The sequence below is a fragment of the Hemibagrus wyckioides genome, linkage group LG28 (assembly GCF_019097595.1).
Source record: "Hemibagrus wyckioides isolate EC202008001 linkage group LG28, SWU_Hwy_1.0, whole genome shotgun sequence".
In the NCBI taxonomy this organism is placed as follows: domain Eukaryota; kingdom Metazoa; phylum Chordata; class Actinopteri; order Siluriformes; family Bagridae; genus Hemibagrus; species Hemibagrus wyckioides.
Window position 1 is genome coordinate 12,842,024 of NC_080737.1, and position 22,500 is coordinate 12,864,523.

A 22,500-nucleotide genomic window follows, 5' to 3' on the forward strand; every position below is an offset into this window, starting at 1 on the left:
AATCATGTCACTTATCACGCACGACATTGTGAGAATTCTGTGCTTTGGATTGGATTGAAAAATGTCAAATCCTCTCAGTCTAGCACTTTATGGCAAGAACAGCCTGCGATGCTGATACAAACCTAGTAAAAAAAATGTTCACATTTTCACCGGTATGGTACCTGTAATTCGGTACCAGTACCCAACGATACCTTTTTCGGTACTGTAATAATTCAAATATTTATTTTAGTGAAGTCCAAACCTCTCATTGTCAACATTTTGTTATTTATTTAGGTTTCGGACATCTCACATAACGTTAACGTTACAAGCACGGTATGGAATTTCGATCTGTTAACTAGTGCTACGTTAACGGCAACCATATCCGTGAAAATGACGTTTTCTCCAACAATGAATTATCAAATTAGCTAGGCTAAATTGATCACCTGAAGTTCTTGAAGTCGTCATCGATGCCTCACTTAATGTTTCGTCTTCCTCGTCCTGGGGTTCAACTTGGGGGCAGGTGTGTTAGCTGCAGCTTTTGCTATTTTGCCGCCGGAGATCCGGCTGCCAAATGCAGTCCGCTCTTCAGCTTTTAAATTAGATGTGTTACCATGGACAGCCTTGCATTTAGTATTACAAATATCGCAAATAGCGTTGTCTGCATCTAATCTCATAAAATGCGAAACATTTGCAAACATTTTCGGTTAAACATTTCGGTACCGAAATTTGATTTTATGTGAATCGGTACTCTGTAGTAGTTTGGTCAGTACTCTTAAAAGTACCGAGATTGGTACCCAGCCAATGTGTTGGAGTCTGGGAAAACTCATTGAATGTTAAAACCTCGACACGAATTGAAGCTTCTCGGTCATCCAGAAGTTGATTTAGAAGTTGAGTCACGTCAATTGGACTCCTTTTTAGTGAGATCGAAAGGTTTCACTACTCATCCGAGCAGGTCCATTTGATTTCCAGATACCTAAAAATTAAGTTTTCTTTATATACTCTGTATAATCTTGTCTTTGGATAAGCTGCAGTATTTCTTTGCTTTATAACTTTCCCTGATAGAGGTTAATGACTTCAGAGTGAGGACAGTGAAGACGGAAAAGAAGTGGGCGTGGCCAGATATGGATCATTTATATTTAAGCATCATTACAGCGGAAAACAAATACTAAAAAACAGGTTACGAGGAAGCTGTTGCTGCATCAGCAGGATTACTAATCTGCTGTCGAGATCGCGGAATTGAACTCAGGACTGTAAATAACAGGAGCGTAAACATACTCGCTTGCTATAACATTGTAATCAGATGATATAATCTACATGCGTGTGTGATGCGGAGATGATTAGTGACGACTTCTTGTATGGCGAAGTCGTCTTGATTTCAGTTCAAGCTGTGAGCGAATTCGTTCACGTCTTCATCAGGAAGATGTTTTGTTCTGAAGCTAATCGGCACAGATTATTAAGGTTTAGGACAAAAAAACAGGCTGAAAGGAAACCTGCTGTAGTGTGAGATACAACACAATCGATTTTTAAAGACGTAGACTCCGTGTTTTGAAAGCCGTCGTGATGATTGAAACCTATTGGCGAGTCCTGATGCTTTCAGTGAATCAATCCAAACCTCCTATTGCCTAGACTCGCTGTAAAGATCTTTAAAGCTTTGCTAGGTGAGCGTGGTTTCCTCACACCATGCTGTAAGGAATATGTATATAATTCTGCATTGAAAAGGAAATGAAAGCCTAATAGATTCAGATAGTAATTAGATCCTGGCTGTTAAAATGTCTGCCATGCTCCTGTGCCCCAGTTTAAGGAAATCTTCCAAAATATAGATATATTTAAATCAAGAAATCATGTATATCATATTAACTGCGTCTCCGTGTAAAAGGGTTTTCCCAGGCTGCCACGTCTATGTAGGATGTGTGCACAAGACTGGAATATTAATGAGAGATTCTCAGGAAAGAAACTTTACTTTCGCTCGCTTCTCGACTCGAGTGATATGTGTGTGTTTGGATGAAATAATTGTTCATAATCGGGCCACTTTCAGGTGCCACTTTCAGCTTCTCCCATCCAAGCCCATTAAGAGAGTTTCTAATAGCGTATGAATAAATATAAAATCATACTGCGTGCTCATCTTATCCTGTAATGAATGCGTTCTGTGAAAACAGACGGTTGTGTGTGTGTGTGTGTGTGTGTGTGTTTTGTACAGCATTAGAGGTAGACCTTAACAATGCATACAGTCAGTCCATTAGGAATATTTCGAGTCCATTAAGAACTGCTTATTAGTGTCTTTTTTTATTTTTTTATTTAAGGATGTGTTAGTAATGCAAGTGAAAAAAAAAAGTAAAAAATAAATATAAGCATATAGAATTTGTAAAATTTGATTATTTTTTTGTTTTTATTTATTCATTAAATTATTATTGATCAGTTTATTTATTTTATTCATTATTATTATTATTATTATTATTATTATTATTATTATTATCATAGACCAATTTATTTATCTGTTTAAATTTTTTTTTATTCATTATTATTATTATTATTATTATTATTATTATTATTATTATTATTATTATAGATCAATTTATTTATTTATTTTGTTATTTTTATTTATTTATTTTATTTATTTTAATTAATTAATTAATTAATTTTTTTTTAGTTAAGCCAACATGAGTTTGTCGTTAAAAGGCAGCAGCACTGTTAGGAGTGTGTCCCTGTGTGTTAATGTCTGGATTAAGGAGCGCAGCAGTGTCCGAACAGCAGATAGTCAAACAGGTGAAGTGATTTCATCAGTCGCTGTACTACGAAGTCGTCAGTAGGCGTCCCTACTATTGGTTGCCATAGTAACAGCATTTATCAGAGGGTGTCGCATCTCACAAATCGGTGTTCCTGATGTTTAAAAGAATCGTTCTGGAGGGAGATTTGGCGTTTGCGTATTAAAATTCACCATCGTATGAGACGAAGGAGAAGCACATTCACTCCACATTTGCATAAAGTTCAACTTTTCTCAACTTTGTGCCATGGCTGGACACGCCCACGTCTAGTCGCCAACGCCGGCTGTCACTCATGTCACCGGAACTCTCCGGCTCTCATTGAAAATGAACGATCTCTGCTAGCTCTGTCGCTGTGAGTCACTGTATGTGTGAACGTAGCTTTAGCCATCACAGACTCTGGACTTTGCATGAACGTTATCACTCTAACAGATGGGGGTTCAGATCTCCCCTCAAGGCCTTTCACTGCCAGAGATGTGCTTAGTTACAATCCCACTTGGAAATCCTCAGCAAGTTCCTAGGGAATGTTTAATCTGTTTCCGAGCCTTTACGGAAACAGGAAAAAGCTTACACGCCTTCATTTCAGAGCTTAACTCGCTTTTCTCCACCCAGTTTGACAAATGTCTGGATTGGAACGGTTTAATTTCTTCCTACCCGGCTTCCTTTGTGGCGGATATTGTGGCTTTGTGAGGCATTAAGCGGCTGTGTGCCGTGAATCGGGAATTCTGAACACGTTTCAGATCTCCTGCCATTTCTGCCTTTCTTTCTTTACATATTTAATGTCATATTCTTTAACAGGTGACAGAAATCGAGTGACAGATGGCTCTTGCAAGAGTCTCGGCCCAAATGCCCAGTCTGCAAATCTGTCACATGGAGAAGAGCCGGCCAAAAGAGGTCTCCCGATGAGCCCGAGTCGTTACTTCTTATCCACTCTTGCGAAACTGCCTCTCAAGTACCAATTTGTTCCTTTATGCTCTCTGCTTTGGGTTACTGAAACCAACAGAAACAAAGGTCCTGTGGATTTGGTGGTGAACCTACTGTCCGTATCCTCCTCTTATTTCATAATCTTAAACAATCCGCCTTATTAAATATTATTATATTAAAATATTCTGCTACGCTTAATGATTTTAGTTATAGTTTACCCCATGCTGACATCACCGGGGGACGTTATTAGTGCAGTTACAATGCCATTTAATTGGAGAAAGTTTTCAGCTCTCTCAAGCAGAAGGGATAAAGGTCAGTGTTTCGGTGTTAGCTCTGAAAAACAACAGGGCTTCCTTTTTGATTTTTTTTTATTTTTTTGCTCACCATTTTCCAGCCATGTTCACTGTCATGTTAATGAGAAATTCAACACAGTATTACCGGAGACTGAAAACGCCAGACGCTAGACTGGAGTTCCAGCAAAGGCTCCTCTAGTTAGCGATGTGGACGGCGGTATTACAATTTTTTTTATGTGGTTTTAGGTAGATTTGGACCAAGAAGCATCTGAAACATCATCACAACACATGTAGCCAAAAACCTTTTCGAGTCACGTGCATTGAGTACATGAGTACAGCTATCAGAGAGAGTCATGATGTACACTGACCAGGCATAACATTATGACCACCTGCCTAATATTGTGTTGGTCCCCCCCCTTTTGCTGCCAGAACAGCCCTGACCCGTCATGCACTGTGTATTCTGACACCTTTCTATCAGAACCAGCATTAACTTCTTCAGCAATTTGATCAACAGTAGCTCGTCTGTTGGATTGGACCACACAGTCCAGCCTTCGCTCCCCACGTGTATCAATGAGCCTTGGCCGCCCATGACCCTGTCAGCGGTTCACCACTGTTCCTTCCTTGGACCACTTTTGATAGAGACTGACCACTGCAGACCGGGAACACCCCACAAGAGCTGCAGTTTTGGAGATGCTCTGATCCAGTCGTCTAGCCATCAGAATTTGTCCCTTCGTCAAACTCAATCAAATCCTTATGCTTGCCCATTTGTCCTGCTTCTAACACATCAACTTTGAGGACAAAATGTTCACTTGCTGCCTAATATATCCCACCCACTAACAGGTGCCATGATGAGGAGATCATCAGTCTTATTCACTTCACCTGTCAGTGCTCATAATGTTATGCCTGATCGGTGTATGTCTTTACTAGTGGGAGTTTAAAAGAATAATTTAAAAGATGTGTGAAGTAAAAATTGTGTCCCAAATTTGGAAAAAACCTGCAGCAAAATCAAGAATTTTTGGCAGCAACAATGACCTAAACTCTCCTGGAGGGTCTGGTGTTAGCATCTAAGTTGAAGGTTTTAGAAGCTGATCTGATTTAGATCTGTTCAGTAGTGTACACATGAGGAGGAAGGAGAGCTGGACAGACTAGAGTGCTAAAGGTAAAGTAAGCTAAAGCACTGCTAAATCACGGCGTTTAACTCGCGCGTGGGAATTGCGGCATTTTCAATCTCCATGCTTTCAATCTGCGAGGTGAAAAATACATCCGGAGGCATCCATGCTAGTCGTTTCTTTGCAACAATCTTAACAGCTAACTGTGATAAATCTGTGTCTTTTCTTCAAATCAGTGTACTGTATCTGTCTGGGTTACTGATTAACAGAATGGAGGAAACGGTGTGTATGTTACTTTATTATATTATTATTATATTGTTATAAGTATTAGTGTGTAACTCATTTAAAAGTAAAGAATTATTAATTGTTAGTTTGTTCACTGTTGAGCAGCCATGTTGGAATTGATGTCACTTGCTGAACTCGGAGCTTAATAGACCTTCCTGACACTCTGAGTGGGAATACCAAGCTGAGAGTTGAGAATTCTAAGCTGAGAATGGGAATTCTATGCTGAAAGTGGGAATTCCGAGCTGAAAGTGGGAATTCTAAGATGAGAGTGGGGATTGCAAACCGTTTTATTTTCTTGAAGATGGGAAATTCTGAGTTACTAGTTTTGCATGAGTGAAGCATAAATCGCTCTGGCACCTGTATTAGCAGGTAGTATAAATGGCATTTGTGGGTAATGCAGGAATCCTGTTGAGAGTGGGAATTCCAAGCTGAGAGTGGGAATTCCAAGCTGAGAGTGGGAATTCCAAGCTGAGAGTGGGTACTCCAAGCTGAGAGTAGGAATTCTGAGCTGAGAGTGGGAATTCCATGCTGAGAGTGGGAATTCAGAGCTAATAGTGGAATTCAAAGCTTAGAGTGGGAATTTCATGCTGAGAGTGGGAATTCTGAGCTGAGAGTAGGAATTCTAAACTGAGATTGGGAATTCCATGCTGAGAGTGGGAATTCCATGCTGAGAGTGGGAATTCCATGCTGAGAGTGGGAATTCCATGCTGAGAGTGGGAATTCCATGCTGAGAGTGGGAATTCCATGCTGAGAGTGGGAATTCAGAGCTGAGAGTGGGAATTCAAAGCTGAGAGTGGGAATTCCATGCTGAGAGTGGGAATTCCATGCTGAGAGTGGGAATTCCATGCTGAGAGTGGGAATTCCATGCTGAGAGTGGGAATTCCATGCTGAGAGTGGGAATTTCATGCTGAGAGTGGGAATTTCATGCTGAGAGTAGGAATTCTGAGCTGAGAGTAGGAATTCTAAGCTGAGAGTGGGAATTCCAAGCTGTTTTATTTTCTTGAAGGTGGGAAATTCTGAGTTACTAGTTTTGCATGAGTGAAACATAAATCGCTCTGGCACTTGTATAAGCAGGTAGTATGAATGGCATTATGGGTAATGCAGGAATCCTGTTAAAAAGTAAAAGTTTAAACAAAATAATAGATTGTAAACAGAATCTTGGAGATCACTGAAGAACAGGTTTATTATTCAGATTAATATGCAAGTCCTTCAGGGTGAATTCTGCCTTTAATGAGCTGACTCAGAGTCCCAGAGAAGTGTTGAGTTCTGTGCGATTGAGAAACTCGAGCCTCTCATTGGGAGCCCACTCACTCCCACTTCCTGTCATCTCTCTACATGTAATGGCAAGATCGAAAAGTGAGCCTTCATTGCTTCCAGCATTTTTCAGCCAGCTTTTTAGCGCTGTGTCACGGCCATTTATACTCACTGACTTCCAATGGCACAAAGTTGATTATGAGATTACAGCGATGATCCTTTCCAGCTATCTGTGTGTGTGTGTGTGTGTGTGAAGGCTAGATGACACGGAGGAAGCTCAGACGAGCGCGAGGTTTTTCACCAGCTAATTAAGATGATCTTCAGAGTGCGGCATTTGGAAACAAACAGCCGTGAAACCCTCGATCTTGAACGTAATTCAATTCTGTGCAGATGGTGAGCCCCCCACAAACACATTTAGCCAGGCGCTTTGAACAAACAACAAACATTTTCCTTTGAGGAAAGCCTTGCCGCTTTGGCTCTCGTCTTTAAACTTTGACGCAGACCTGCAGATGTAGCAGCAAGCTGTCCCCAGCGAGGATTCTGGGCCGCAGATGGTGTCGTTTTCTCATGGGCTGATCGGAGACGCTTATTTTATTTTATTTTTTTTTGGTTCATCGACAGAAGGCTTGGTTTTAGAGAAAGTTTACAGAGTGGTGGAGGGAGGAATCTGTCCATGAATAATGAGAGCAGATTTCATTCCTTCCTGCTATCAGCTGATGCTTGTGTAGACCTCGGTGACATGAAATGTGTCTGCAGAGCTCAAAGACACCAGACTGATCATTTTGCAAAGCTTGGCTTAAACTCTGAAATGGCTGTTCTGGGAAAGCTAAACTGGTGACTCCAATCCTTTTATGGCAAGCCTGGGGAAACCAGAAGGCTCAAACACTTTAAAAAAAAAAAAAAAAAAAAAAAAAAAAAAAGGCTCTGGACGCATAACACATTACTGATGATTACAAATATTTGCTTTGGTATGAAGGAGGACATGTCCATTTCTGTCTCACTGCAAAGCCATGACCATGATTTGAATATCTCATTTCCTTCTGTTTCTAAATTATGGCTGTAATAACATTATCTCATTCCCATAACTTTCCATAAATTCTAAACTCCCACCCTTACTATGGCTTGTAAGCTTTGTTTAGTGGTTAGCATGTTGCGCCTCGTACCTCTGGGTTCGGGGATTTGATTCCCGCCTTCTCCTTTTGCATGTTCTCCCAGTGCTTCAGGGGTTTCCTCAGGGTTCTCCGGTTTCCTCCACCAGTCCAAAGTGTTGGCAGATCGGCATCTCTAAATTATCTGGTAAAGAGTGTGTCCTTCACCTTGTGCCCTGGGATAGACTCCAGGTTTCCTGCATCCATGTGTAGGATAATCAGTACAGGAAATGAATGGTTGGTCTGGCCATGAGCAAGAAACGTGTTTCATGTTAATAATTAAGCAGTGCTCTTTCTTCCTCTTCTTCTTCTTTCTGCTTCTCCCTTCAGGGGTCACCACAACGAATCATCTCTCTCCACCTATCCCCTATCTTCTGCATCCTCAAACACTCACACCCACTACCTTCATATCCTCATTTATTCCATCCATATACCTCCTCTTTGGCCTTCCTCTTTGCCTTCTGCCTGGTCCAACATTCTCCTACCAGTATACTCGCTCTCCCTCCTCTGAACATGTCCAAACCATCTTAATTTGGCCTCTCCCTAACTTTGCCCCCCCCCCCCCCAAACGTCCAGTGCTCTTTAAATGACCTAAAAATTTTTTTACATTTAAAATTTGTGTATGAGAATTATTAGTACTATTATAATATTTTTTATATTTTTTGTGGATTAAGATATGACATTCTTTACTTTTCCTTGGCTTCTCGATTGGAATAATTGGACATAATTGATTTAATTCATTAGAGCATCAACTCTAGGGTCTAATCTAAACGTTATCACTCTAATTATTAGATTTGGAGTAGTCAACACTGACCTTTCAGACTTTATAGCCCAGATTTGATCACTGCTAGTTTCCAAATACACACAGAAACCAGAAAGCTTTCAAGCCTAGGATTTGCACTGCCAATGAAATACAGTCTCTGTAAATCAATACTAATTTCATTCAGAGGTTTTTGAAGGACACTTTTATTTTTTTCAGACTTAAGCCCGAGCACAGGCAGTTGTTTATAGACTCTGCTTTTATCAATGTTTGCAGAAATTGAAGTTATGAAATGTCATTGAAGTGTACACGTGATATAAGGGGGTATGAAATCTCACTCGCTGGTTTATTATGTCTGGAGGTTTTTTTCCCATGACTTAATAAGCGTGAATGCCCATTGAAAGTTTTCGGGCTGGGTCTTAATCACAGAAGCTAGTGTAGTCCTCAGCTCTTGTTAAAAGTCCATGCCAGATGTCTGCAGTGTGTAACTCTGGCATCGTGCAGCAGATTTAATTAGGCAATTAGAAAAGGGTTATTAAAGTACATCATGGTCGATCTACTGGAACTGGCCTGCTTCGGTTGGCAGGAACGGGATGCAGAGATGAATCTGAGTTATCGGCGTCGCGGACCAGCGCTTTGATTCTGGCGTAATCGTTTTCTTTCTCTAACGGAAAGTCGTTAGATTCGCAGCTTGCTTGCTTGCAGTTTATTGGGTAATGTACTTGACATTAAGGTATGCGTGAATCATTAGTTAGGCTACGCGTCTCAACATGCTCCGTCTGATAGAAATCTGTGAACAAGCTTTCAATTACATTCAGGCCAAAAAACCTGTAAGCATTTTGCAAGGATGTAAATGTCAAAGCGAGACACCGGTTATGATTTATGACGATGTTTGGAATGCAGCCCAGGTTCCTGATGAATATGTAGTCATTTCAGTATAAGTGCAATGGAAATACAGTGAAGTAAATAGAATTTCGAGTGCAATGTTGAGATATTACTAATCTCTCAGGAGCTACTGGGACGGTTCTCTGCCAGACCATCAGAGGGTTTTTTAGCATAGTTTGCTGCATTGTTTATTCCCTACTTGAGCTGTGCCACGCCCTTCCCATTGTTCCGTTTTCCCACCATTTTCCCTGTTGAATCTAATGCTTTGACCTCTCAGTCTTTGGTCAGTCGTTGTTTGGTTTCTCGTGTCGTAGTATGTTTGTTTTCCATGCTGTTTAAGTCTTTTGCTATTTTTAAAGTTTGCTAATTAAAGTCGCTCTGTTTCTGATCCTGCCTCTGAGTCTAATTCTCTGTCAGCAGGTGATCACGATTACCGAGGAGATCCGGGTTCCATCCTCGCTTCGGGCGGTGTCTCCTGAACCGTTATGAAATTGTGATTTCAGCATGTTCGTAGTTGACTTAATATATAATTTTTTACAGTTAAACGTAATGTAAAAACTATTAAATTAAATAAAGTAAATAAATTATTTAAAAAAATAGCAATTAAATTGTAGCTACAGTGGGTTCGGAAAGTATCGAGACCCCTATATTATCGTATCATTTAAACAGACTTTTTTTTTTGTCCATCATTCTACACACAGTAATCCATAATGACACAGGTTTTTACAAATTAAAAATCTCTCATTTAGATAAGAGCTAGTAGCCAGTATTTTGGTAACATTGTCAGCTTTGGCTTTTCTTTGTTTCGTCTCTACAAGCTTTGGTAAATACCTGGATTTGGTTAGTTTCTCTGGTTCCTCCTGGCAGATCCCCCGATGTTCAGTCAGATTGAATGTGGAGAGTCTATAAACTGCCGTATCTCTCTATAGATGTCCAGTGGGGTTCAGGTCAGGGCTTTGGCTGGGGCACTCAAGGACATTCAGACTCTGAATCCACTTCAAAGCCACTCCAGTGTTGACTTGGCTGAAAGCTTTGGGTCGGTGTCATGCTGTGATTGTGTATTGCTCTAGAGCAGGTTTTCTTCAAGGACCTTTATGGATTTGGCTGCATTTCTGCTTTTTCCTCACTTTGCCTTGTCCTTGATGTTGAGAAGTGAGTTCATAGCTTGATGCTGCCACCATCGTGCTTCACTGTAGGCATGGAATATGTCTGGGTGTCTCTTGGAGTTCAGCTTTGAAAAAATGTATTTATATTATATGTTGCATCAGACCTGGGACTCTTTTTTCCTCTCATACTTGTTTAATTTGCCTTTTAATCACAAGTGGCTTCTACAACAAAGTCCTGCTTGATGGAGTATTTCTGAGATGGTTGCCCTTCTTGCAGGTTCTTTCTTCTCTGTAGGTTTCTAAAGGTCTATTACTTCAATTAAATGTATTTCAACAATGGACTTTGTCTCAAAGCAGCTTTATAGAAGTTTAGAAACATCGAAAAAAGCCTGAGGCGACTGTGGCAAGAAAAAACTCCCTATGATGATATGAGGATGAAACCTTGAGCAGAACCAGACTCAAAAGGGAACCTCATCCTCATTTGGGTGACACTGGACAATAAATGTTGGTAATGTCCTTTCTATGGCAGCAGCTATTAACGTGGTCATTGGTTTCTTGCCCACCTTTCTGAACCCTTCATTGGTTCTTTGCTTTTTGTTCTTCTCACTTCTTGTTCATCTTACTGACCATCAAGACTGAGGTTTATGAGTTTGGCTAGACAGCTAGTTTTAGGTCCTGCAGGTTCCAAACTTGACGAAGTTTTTCCACAAAAACATGTACAGTACTATAGTGTTGCCTGAACAGTAAGCAGAGGTTGGTTAAACACCGCACATTAGTGAATATAAGAAGACACTGGATTCTAGAGGCCTAGCATCAGTAGAATGTATAAGCACAACCAAGGCACAATAATAAGAAAAAAGAAAAAAAAATTATAACATTAATAAAAAAATTTATAAAATAAAACAATTAAAATATTTTTAATAAGATGTTTACTGACCTGCTGTGAATTTTCACCTGAAATCGTACTGCAACTATTCGGAGTAATTTATTTAATTATCAATAATTTGTTTATAATTGGAATAATTTGTGAAATAATTTTCATTCACCAGAAATACATCGAGTGAACTGATTAGATCCTAATAACAGATTTTCCAGTAATGTTTTTTCTCCTATTATGAACTCAGTGTAACACTGAATGAATAATTCAGTTCAAGCTTCTTCTTTTTTTCCCAAGCAAAAGCACATCCTCCCAAGGTCAAAACCAGACAAATATTCCTATCCGTGTGGATACCTGCATCCACACCCTGAAGGCTGGGGCTGTTTTCATTTCCCATTGCTGCTCTTTACATGCCACCTTCTCCTCTTAATTGGATTTGCAGGAACAGAGGATGACACAATTATGCAAGCTTTAGAGAATTTGATCACCCAACAAAACAACTAACACACACACACACAGCTCAGGAACATTGTGGTTCAGTACAGCATCACTTATTACTTTATCCCTGTTAATTTCATCACAGTTTTCTTTGTGTAGGCGGATCACGAAAGCCTTCTTTTCAAAAGCAGTTGGGAGACGTTTCAAGTTCCTATTAAGACCCGTGAATAGACGTCTCGCATGAATCCATTTTGGATTATACAACCAGACTCCGATGCTCATTAACCCGGGTTGCGCTGTAGTCGAGATTCAAAGTCATAATTAATTAGTGAACAGAAAAAAAAAATATAAATGTAGGAAGCAGTTACATGGCTTGCTTTTTAGTAATTATTCCATATTCAATATCAGTCTGTAATGTAAAAAAACCCCATCTGTTAATATGTGCCGAGAGTCTTTCAGGTCTCACAGGCTCATACTGCCCGGCAGTCAGATGGACACCTGAATCCTCTGTGATCCCTGCCTGCCTCTGAGCATAGGCAAGCTCATTAAAATCCCCTTTTCTGTGAAGTACTTGTGCTTGCACTGCTTGCCCACAAACTCTCTCTCTCTCTCTCTCCCTCTCTCTCTCACATAATGGTTTAAGATCGAGCCTGGACGTGGGGTTTGCAAGGACACAAGTGGATTAACCAATTAGAGCCAATATACACTGTACTGGGTGGAGACTGACTGACTTTGCTGTACACTGACCTACCAGGTGACACTGGTACCTTATAAACATTTTAATATTTTACACAAAGTCATGTTTGGAATATTAAACATCATGATGCTATACTTCTGCCTGGAGCTTTCTTCACCACGACAGCCAAATTGGATCCTATATGAACATCGTAAAGATTTGAACATCTCAAAAAACAGTTGCTTTCTTATCTCAGCTGGATATTGTAGACTTGTACTGCAGTTTTCAGAAAGACTGTTCTGTTTTCATCCCAGAATTCTTAGGTTCAATAGACTTTGTGTCACATATACATTACTGCACAGTGAAATTCCTTCTTTACATATCCCATCCTTAGAGGGTTGGGGTCAGAGCAGAGGGTCAGCCATGATGCAGCCCCCCTGGAGCATAAGAGGGGGTTAGGGGCCTTGCTCATGGGCCCTACGGGTGAACCCTGATCATCTGATCTACAACCCAGAGCCTTAACACCACCCTCAGGCTTTTTCATAATATACTTTCAACACACTTAGTACTCCTCATCTAGTATCTTATTCTATTTTAATTTTTAATTTTTATTTTTTTATTTATTTATTTTTTGACCCTATTTCGTTTGATTATATTTTTAATTATAATTTAATTATAATTATATTTGATTATATTTTTTTTATATCGCACCGTGTATATGATAAAATTTGGATTTAATTTGTTTATTATTAAAAGTGCAGTACATTTAAGCTTTAATTCAATTGAATGAAACACTTCAGACAGCAGAAAGAAAAGTAGAAGGCTTTGCGATTACGAGAGTGAAAATGATATAGATTATTAATAAGACCCGTCCAGGCGTATAAGGATATTTCCGAAAACATAGTTTTAACCATTTAAAAACACTCCAGTGCCTGTGAAAAGTTCACAAGGATTCCTCTGATGCCGAATGGAACAAGATTTGACTTGAGCACAAAGTATTCTTATCCAAGAATAAGACTCTGTACAGTCTGTACTACCAGAGCAGAGGAATCAGGAGCAGTACGGCGTCTTATCAGATTCTGCCGCCTCCATACAAGAGAGTGATAATAAAACAAAGTGAAATTAAAACTGCACTGTGTATATGCGGGGTGGCGCAGTGACCTCAGACTTGACCAATGGAAAATGTGAGAACGTTCTTAAAAGAAACCATGGTGAAGTTTCCAATTTGAAGTTTTAGATATGGAGTTTCCCTTCCTTACGAATTGTTGCCTTAAGAATTGAAGTTTTGCATGGAACCTGCATCGGCATACGAAGCATTTTCAGCATATGAACGAACTGAACGCCGGCTAAGTTGCGTGTCTCGCAGTGGTGGGCCGTCAGGACCAGCAAGGCCTTCTCTGCTGGCCTAAACAGCAGTGATCTGAATCACTGACTTGCATTTTAATATGTTTAAATATATTTTTCATGAATGTGTATTAAATTATTCCCAATAGTCCATTCTCTACATTTCGTAGCTTTACTCTTGGTTACGCTGCTTCCAGTAGTGTATATTTATGATAAGAGTATTTATCCAATCATATTTCAGCCAGTGGCTGACACCAAGGTGAAAGAAATCTGCCGTAAGGCCTTCAGAATCAATAGTGCAGGCGCCCGTAGCTTAAAATAAGTGGCAATGAAATTGCTACATTGACCAATCAGATTTTGAGTTGGCGTCACTGGTGCCATCTAGCAGGCATACGGTTACGTCAGGAATTTCCCATCCTTTGATTGGATAATTGGAGTAGTCAGAGGCAGCGAACCGCACAAACTAAATAAAATATACATATATTTTAACTCACAATGGCTGACGGAGGAGAAGAAATCGATTTGGTCACAGACATCCCACCATTCGTTCAAAAGCTAGGTGATTTTTCGGTCGTTTTTTTGTTGACAGATTGGTTGTGTTGGTGGTCTGTTCTATTTTTAGCCCAAGCTTGGTGGCACGACTTCCTGTGAGGACCCTTGATATGGAATGCTTGGCTTGGGTCAGTTCTTTGTAAGCAGCCATACAGTTTTCATACGCTTGGTATTGGTGATATTTCTGGGTGGCTGCAACGGATTAATCTGCATTTACATTATTTCGTTTCGCAATACTTAAGAACTCGCCTCCAGAACGAATTAAATTCCTATGCCGAGGTTCCACTGTATACCTGTATGTGTGCATTACTGCATATCGTTAGCGATAAAACCAACTATAATCGCATTAGAAAAGCAGTCATGGATTCCGGCTCACTGGGGCTTGAACGGAACGGCGGATTTCGACCGTCTTTGGCTTTTCATTCTGATTGTTCCGAATGAGGAAATGGAATTGGAAAGTCAGGATGTTGAGCCAAGCAAGACAACAGCAATGAAAAGCATGGCAGGGTTTCAGCTACCTCTCATGCTCCTGTTTAGTTTTGCGTATTATCCAGTAACTCCCTGGAAAACAATTGAAAATATCTTAAGCTCTTAGCAAATATTGCTCTGTAACACTGGGTCAGTGTCTGCTGAAGGCTAAGCATTTTTAATGAGAGAGCACAGAGCGTCTGTTTGTGCGTGATACAGATCCCCCTCTCTGGGTTGCTTTTTATAGCTGACAGAGTAAAGAGTTGGATGAAGTCCAAACTCCCTCAGGGCTGCCCTGAAATTCCACCATTCATCATTTATGGCTCGCCATTAACCGCAAGTCAGGGAGTTCTGCAGAACGATATCAAAGGGATCCCCCTTGTGATCATTTAGAATATTTGCTTTTCTGACTGACTGAGCGTCTGGTTTAACTGACCTCAGTGTCTAATAGGTTAAAAAATGTGCACGTAAATATAAAAGACAGATAAATAAAGCTATGACCTATGCAAGTTTATGAAAGTTGTCATGGGGAGATGATGGAATGGAAAGGAAAGGAAATGAAAGGAAAAGAATGAATAAGGAAGTAAGGGAAAAGACAGAAAGGAAAAAAAAAGGAAAGGAAGGGAAATTAAGGGAAAAGGAAGGTAAAGGTAAAGAAAGGAATGGAAATGTAAGGAAAGGAAAGAGAAACGAAAAGAAGGGAATGGAAAGGAAGGCAATGGAAAGGAAAAGAAGAGAAGCAAAAGGAAAAGAAAGGAAGGCAATGGAAAGGAAGGGAAAGGAAAAGAAAAGACGGGAAGGGAAAGGAAGGCAATGGAAAGGAAAAGAAGGGAAAGGAAAGCAATGGAAAGGAAGGGAAAGGAAAAGAAAAGACAGGAAGGAAAAGAAGGGAAAGAAAGGCAATGGAAAAGAAGGGAAAGGAAGGCAATGGAAAGGAAGGGGAAGGAAAAGAAAAGACGGGAAGGAAAAGAAGGGAAAGAAAGGCAATGGAAAGGAAGGGAAAGGAAAAGAAGGGAAGGGAAAGGAATATAAGGGAAGGGAAGGGTAAGGAAGGCAATGGAAAGGGAAGGAAAGGGAAAAGAAGGGAAGGGAAGGATGGGGAAAGGAAACGTGAAGGGGAAAGGAAAGGAAGGGAAAAGGAAATGTGAATGCGAAGGAAACTAAGGAAAAGAAAAATGGAAGTGAAGGGAATGGCATGGAAGGAAAAGAGAGTAAATAAAAGGAATGGAAAGGAAAAGAAAGGAATGGAAAGGATATGAGGGGAAAAGAAAGAAAGGAAGGGAAAGGAAAGTGATTGGTTTTGAAATGAAGGTCTTATTGACGAGGACGCTCTGAGGCAGGAGACACTATGGCTGTCTCTAGAAACACTACCTTCGATCTAAGCTTATCCATGGTGCCTGATCAGATAGTCACCTCACTGTTGAAAATCTCTGTTCAGTTTCCCTACTCCAGTGCTCCTGATCCCTTTAGAGCCTAAAACATTTTGTTTGCATGATTAGGAAATCCCTCTAACTAACAGTAGAGCAACGTACGCTTGTGAACACAGGGGACATGGACTGCACTGCAGATACAGAGTAACAACAAACTCCTTCCCTCTATCTTGTTCTTCCTCCTCTAATCCCTCCATCGCCAACCCTGGGGAAAGGTAAGCTCTGGATTTGGCCTTGATGGTCTACGTGCCTGTTTTCCTTCCCCCTCTTTCTAGCAGGAAGGGTGGGCTTCTGATTGGTTTTACGGCCCTGCAGGATGAGCTCATCATACTGTTTCTGGTTCGATTTGGAGTTAAGAGAAGCATGAATCGTCCATGAGATGGACAGATTTTGAATCTGGATGATTCAATTAAAGTCACACATGGATTAACCATGCTGGAGAGTGTATACGACTCGCTTCATTATGCTTCCTCACAGTCTATTAAAACGGAGCAAAACTGAGAGTCTCCAGGGGTTTAGTATGTTCTGCCAAAAAGTGTGTAATAATTATGAAGATTTTTATTTTTAATAAATCCAGTAGGTCTTGCCTGCTTTTGGATACTGCAACAAAAAAAAAAAAAAATCAAGTTAATTAGCCCTTCCTGAACCGGTAAACTGTAACTTAACCAACCCGTACGAGTGCAAGAGATTTACCAGGGCAGTCTAATATAACCCCTTACCACACTATGACACTGTGACCCTCAGATTTCATGGCTCATGGTCATGTATTAAATCATAATTTGCGGAAGGTTACATCCACTGCCGAATCCTATTAAATCTGTTCTTATTATCGTGCTGAAATTGAGCCACTGTTGGTGCACAGTACTGTAACACACACTGACATGGCATTTGGAGTGTGTGCATATGTGTGGGGTGAGCTGTGTCATCGGCGTAGTCATTAACCCAGCTAATCCACTCCTTATGGGTTTCCTCGGCTTTAGACGCTCACGCAGCCCTCAGCGACTGCCGTCCTCCCTGCACTCCCTGTTCTGTGTGTGTGTGTGTGTGTGTGTGTGTGACACACCATGCTGCTTTGTACATTGCCTTATGTCAGGTTACCTTGGTTTCTTGTGCTGTATTTGTAAAGGAGGATCTTGCTTTTATTAAAGACAATGCTGAGTTGATAATAACTGTTGCTTAGCTGCCTGCTTTCTGTGTGTGTGTGTGTGTGTGAGTGTGTGTGTGTGCTACCCACTATATTTCTGTCTTCTTTATTTATTTATTTATTTATTTATTTATTTATTTATTTATTTAAGAATTACAAATTTGGATGGAAGCATAATTCCATACTGATTTTTTTTTTTCAAATTGTAAAATAATTTTTTATTTATTATTTATGTTAATTTAAAATTATTTTTAAAATAATTAAAACAAATTTTAAATTATTTACATCATTTTTTTAATATAAAATTTTCTAAAAGCTTTTTATTCAGCTTTTCATTTTTTTTCTTTTTCCAAAAATATACTTTATATCTCTATATCTATTGTTTTTTATATTTATATCATGCATCACAGAAATGTCTTCAAGTGATTTTGATATTTTTGTCAGTAAAAGCAAAGAAATAGCTCAGTGTTTTTTTTTTTTTTTTGTTTGTTTTTTTTTTTAAAGAAGTGTTGCTTCCTCACAGCTGCACAGTCCCGGGTTTGATCCTGGAAACATCTGGATCCATGGGGATTCCTCTGGGTTTCCATCAATGCCACTAGAGAAGAATGAGTGTGTGTTGCATGTGTTCATGATGTCCTTTTGATGGACTGGCCTGATAATTCCGGTTAATAAAGCCCCGTTTCAGATGATGCTAAAATTTATAGACTAGATGGTAGAGTGCATAGTGCAAGTGCGTACGTCATTTAGGACACGACTCATGACCCAGGCGACCCCATGTAGGGTCACGAGCCCTGAGAAATGCTGGAGCATTACTGAGATAGTTTCGTTGCTGTACTATAAGTAAACCCTTTGACTGAGGTCTATTCCATGTTTTCATAATTTTTTTTATAACTATTTTTCACCCATAACACCTCGATACTTCATTCTCCTTCTCTGTTCCACTTTTTCACACTCAAAGCATTAAATGACAAAACTTTAACATCGACTCTACTTTTTTGTCCAATTCATTATTTATTTGTTATATGCTTCTCGATCCTGTCCCCGAAACATGTCACTTCCCGTCACTGGCTGGAATTAAAAGTGACAGACGGATTCAGAGGAACACGCCGAGCCTCTGGTTTATTATATTCCTGTCTTGCATGAACCGAGGCACAAATGAGACTGAAATACCTGAAGCAGCCGCTTTCATCATCATCTCTTTCATCCATTCAGAAGCCGCAAATGATATTCAGTCCTCCTGAGGGAAAATGCTTTCACAGTCGTGTGAAAGCCTCAACACCTAATGCGGTTTGAAACGTAACGTTTCTGTCTGTCCTGAAACTGTTTTGAAAAGCCACTGAGTGATGGCATTTTAGGGATTAAACTGTAAGAATAGCAGACAGAAGCCAGAGAGCTTCAAGCTTTAACGTTAATGTCTTCCACGTCGAAATTCCAACTCGGATGCAGTTCAGAAGCCTGGGACGCTGTCCTTCCTGTTTTGGAAGTGTCCCGAACATGTTCCAGCCACCGATAATGGTGATGGGTTGTGAAACTGTCAGAGGTCCGACGCTGAAGTTTCGAGTAGATTCCACTTTGAAATTGAATACAGTACAATGTGTATAGTTCTGTTTACTTCCTGAGTGACAGTAGCAATGAGTAACACCCAGGATGGGGTTACCTTGGGAACCATTTTTTCCCGTTTTCGTGAGATGCCTGGCTGCCAAATTGTCAGCAAATTGATACAGATACAGAAGATGTGGATTGAGGTAATGACGGTGAACCTATAAGTTAAAAACGCATTTAAAAAATTTTTCGGAAATATATACGGACAACCCTGCTTATCTAACACTGTCTGGTATTCGTTGTCACCGTCGGTGACACCTAGGCTATATTCACGTTTACAGCGTTTGGCAGACGTCCTTATCCAAAGCATCTTACATAAGTGCTTTGTAGTCTCCAGCAAAACATGTCCTCATGCTAGTGCAAATAGGTCAGGGTCTAAGAATACCATGGAGCTAAAACCCTGTTAGAGAGGAGTTCGGCTAGTAAGGCTAAGTTGATACAGCAGCACCAGCTTTCTTTTTTTTATAATTAGGGTTTATTAAAAAATAATGATTGGTCGGTTGAAGACAGACCGTGACTCGGCTTCATTTCACCACCTGCCTGATGAGAGAAGAGTCCTCATGCGTGTCTTCTGCGTCTGCTTGTGGAATGGTGAGGCGAGTCAGTGTGTAAAGGCTGAATTGTTTTCAGGTAGGTTGCGGGTCTCTCTTTGGTTTTGTAGGCAAGCATCAGAGCTTAAAGGAAGCGAGTGTAGGGAAGAACGTTATGGGAGAACTAACTCGGCGACAAAAAAGTAAAGAAAGTCATGCAACAGATGTACCTGAGCTAGGTTTTTAACTCTAGTGCTTATGCAATAAATTAGCAACAGTTTTAGTTGAGTGTCTAATGCAATCAGATTATCTAGAGATCTGGGGGAATTCGTCTGGTCCAGCAGATTAATATTATGTATTAAGTATGTCAGTGGTATAGCGGTGGCAGTCTTTCAAATCAGACTGCAGTATAAAACATAACTTCGTAGTACTGTATAGTTTACTTTTTAGTTTTAGCTCAGAAAATACTCTAACAGTTCACATACAAAGAGAAGGTGGTCTGTTAGGTATGATAGCGTCTGCTTACAGTATGATCGCCAAGTCCTTTTAGGCAACTCTCTCATGTGTGGTCTGCTTGGCGTGTTGTGTAGCTAGAACCCAGGCCTGAGATATAGGCATAGGAGTGAAGAGAGAAAATGGAATATTTTGGGATTTAGTGGGGTACACAAGCTTTGTGGTAGGAAACTGGGAGAGATGGAAATTTATAGGAAGGTTTTAAGGATTTTAGGTGAAAGTCGGAGGTCTAGTTTTGTACGAAAGCTTTATATAAACCCTGGACTAGTCTTGTGCAGTAGGATTAAATATGGGTTAAAATAAAATTACTGTAATTTTTGCTAAGTAGTGCAATCCATAATAATAATAATATTAATGTGTGTTGAATATTGTGATATTATCAAAGCCAGAAACGACAAAACAACCTTGATATGCATTGCTGGACTGTTATGGTTGTTAAGTATAGCAGTTATATTTGTATTGCAATACTGTTACAACCTCAAACGGCAGTGTTATGAAGCTAAAAACAGCTCATCAAACAGCAAGTAAAGGCTCAGGGGAACTCTCTGGAAAACCCTGGCAGAGTTTTGTTTCTAGGCAAAGATTGATTTTTTTGGTACAAATATATGTTGTTGTTGTTGGCTTTTGGCTGCTCCCTGTTTGTGGTCACTACAAAGGATCATCTGATCCGTGTATTTGATTTTTTTTTAGCCCAGGTTTTATGTCCGATGTCCTTCCCTTCCATTTTATTCAGGCTTGGGACGGGTTAAGCTCTCGGTGGCTCGGGAACCGAACCTGGGATCCTGGCACTGGACCATCAGGCAGCCCTTTTGCTACAAATATACACTATATTGCTATATAAAGGTTTTGGGATACCCCTCCAAATCATTTAGGCTTGGGCTAGTTCCAGTGAAAGGAACTCTTAATGCTTCAGCATACCAAGACATTTTGGACAATTCTTTATGGGTCCAACTTTGTGGGAACAGTTTGGGGATTCCTGTTCCAACATGACTGCACACCAGTGCACAAAGCAAGGTCCATAAAGACATGAGATGAGTGAGTTTGGTGGGGAGGAACTTGACTTGACCTGACCTCAACCTGATAGAACACCTTTGGGATGAATTAGAGAGGAGACTGAGAGCCAGGCCTTCTCGTCTAACATCAGTGCCTGACCTCACAAATGCACTTCTAGAGGAATGGTCAAAAAAAAATGGTGACCTTGTGGAAAGCCTTCCCAGAGGAGTTGAAGCTGTTATAGCTGCAAAGGGCTGGTCTACTCTATATTACATTCATGTGCATGTAAAGGCAGACGTCCCAAAACTTTTGGCAATATAGCGTATGTGTTTTGTGTTAATTCTATAAACCTGACAATGTGGCAAGCTAAGGCTCACACTTGCAATTTTTATTCTCGCACAGCTCTGGATGTCAGATTAATTTCTCCTCAACATCATTGCGAATAATAAACACCATCTCCGTTCCGATGGAAATGCAGTTGAGTCATGTCTAAGTGCTTTCTGTGGTTATCTCTGATGAAATCCACTCTGTTTGGGGAAATGCTTTTTCGAAAGTCGTCTTGATGCACTGCGCACTTGGATATAAAGTCTGCATACAGTAACTTCTGCCAAGTCCTCTGAGATGTCTTGCGCTTGCGAGGACTACTTGACATTTTGCTAAGTGGTTCCTATGTCTTAGGAGCAAGTGTGCTGAGAAACACACTGTTCTGGGTCTGGGGTTTAAGAGGACACATTTAATCTCTACTTGACAAACATAAGCTATTGAGGCTCCTATTACTGGAAGTCATTTATACTAGATGATTTGTTGCAGTGGACAGTACCTCAGCTCCAGTGTACTCCATCCATCGGTGGAAACGGACCTCAACCTGATAGAACACCTTTGGGATGAATTAGAGTGGATCCTGCGAGCCAGACCTTCTCATCTAACATCAGTGCCTCACCTCACAAATGCACATTTGGAGGAATGGTCAGAAATTCCCATAAACACAATCCTAAGCCTTCCCAGAAGAGTTGAAGCAGTTATAACTGCAAAGGGCGGAAAAACTCCATATCTAGTTCGTGTAGATGTAAAAGCAGATGTCCCAAAACTTTTGCCAGTATAGGTTATTATTAAGTCAGCCAATCACGTGGCAGCACTGCGCCGAATATAATCATGCAGACACAAGTCAAGAGTTTAGTTCGGGTTTTTGTGGTACAGACAGTCATATGATAACTTCACAGTAGGAAGTAACAAAGCAGGAATCAGGATGTTGAAGCAAGACTGCTGTACTTCCTCGCTTTAGTTTAGATGAACAAATCCTGTGTTAGGTTGAACAACTCTCTAACAATGTTCTCATGTTCTCAGGTGTTCATCGGTTCTAGAGTCACGAGGTAGAGCCAGATGTCTTTGGTGTGAGGTGAGTCCAGGAAAATCTATTCAATCATGCTTCAC

At 40.3% G+C, this 22,500-nt stretch overlaps 1 protein-coding gene across 12 annotated transcripts in view; it reads left to right on the plus strand.

The window, feature by feature from the left end:
* The window catches only part of camkk1a (calcium/calmodulin-dependent protein kinase kinase 1, alpha a), a 128,542-nt gene that overhangs the window by 24,189 nt on the left and 81,853 nt on the right, over nucleotides 1–22,500 (plus strand). For 9 of the 12 annotated variants that reach the window (XM_058383343.1, XM_058383338.1, XM_058383341.1 and 6 more), the window contains one exon: nucleotides 22,414–22,465. The exons of 2 other annotated variants lie outside the window; for them this stretch is intronic. The gene's annotated coding sequence lies outside the window, so the exon portion shown is untranslated. Of the gene's footprint in view, nucleotides 1–19,461; nucleotides 19,664–22,413; nucleotides 22,466–22,500 lie in introns of those variants that run through there. One more of the 12 variants, XM_058383342.1, reaches the window with a different exon arrangement.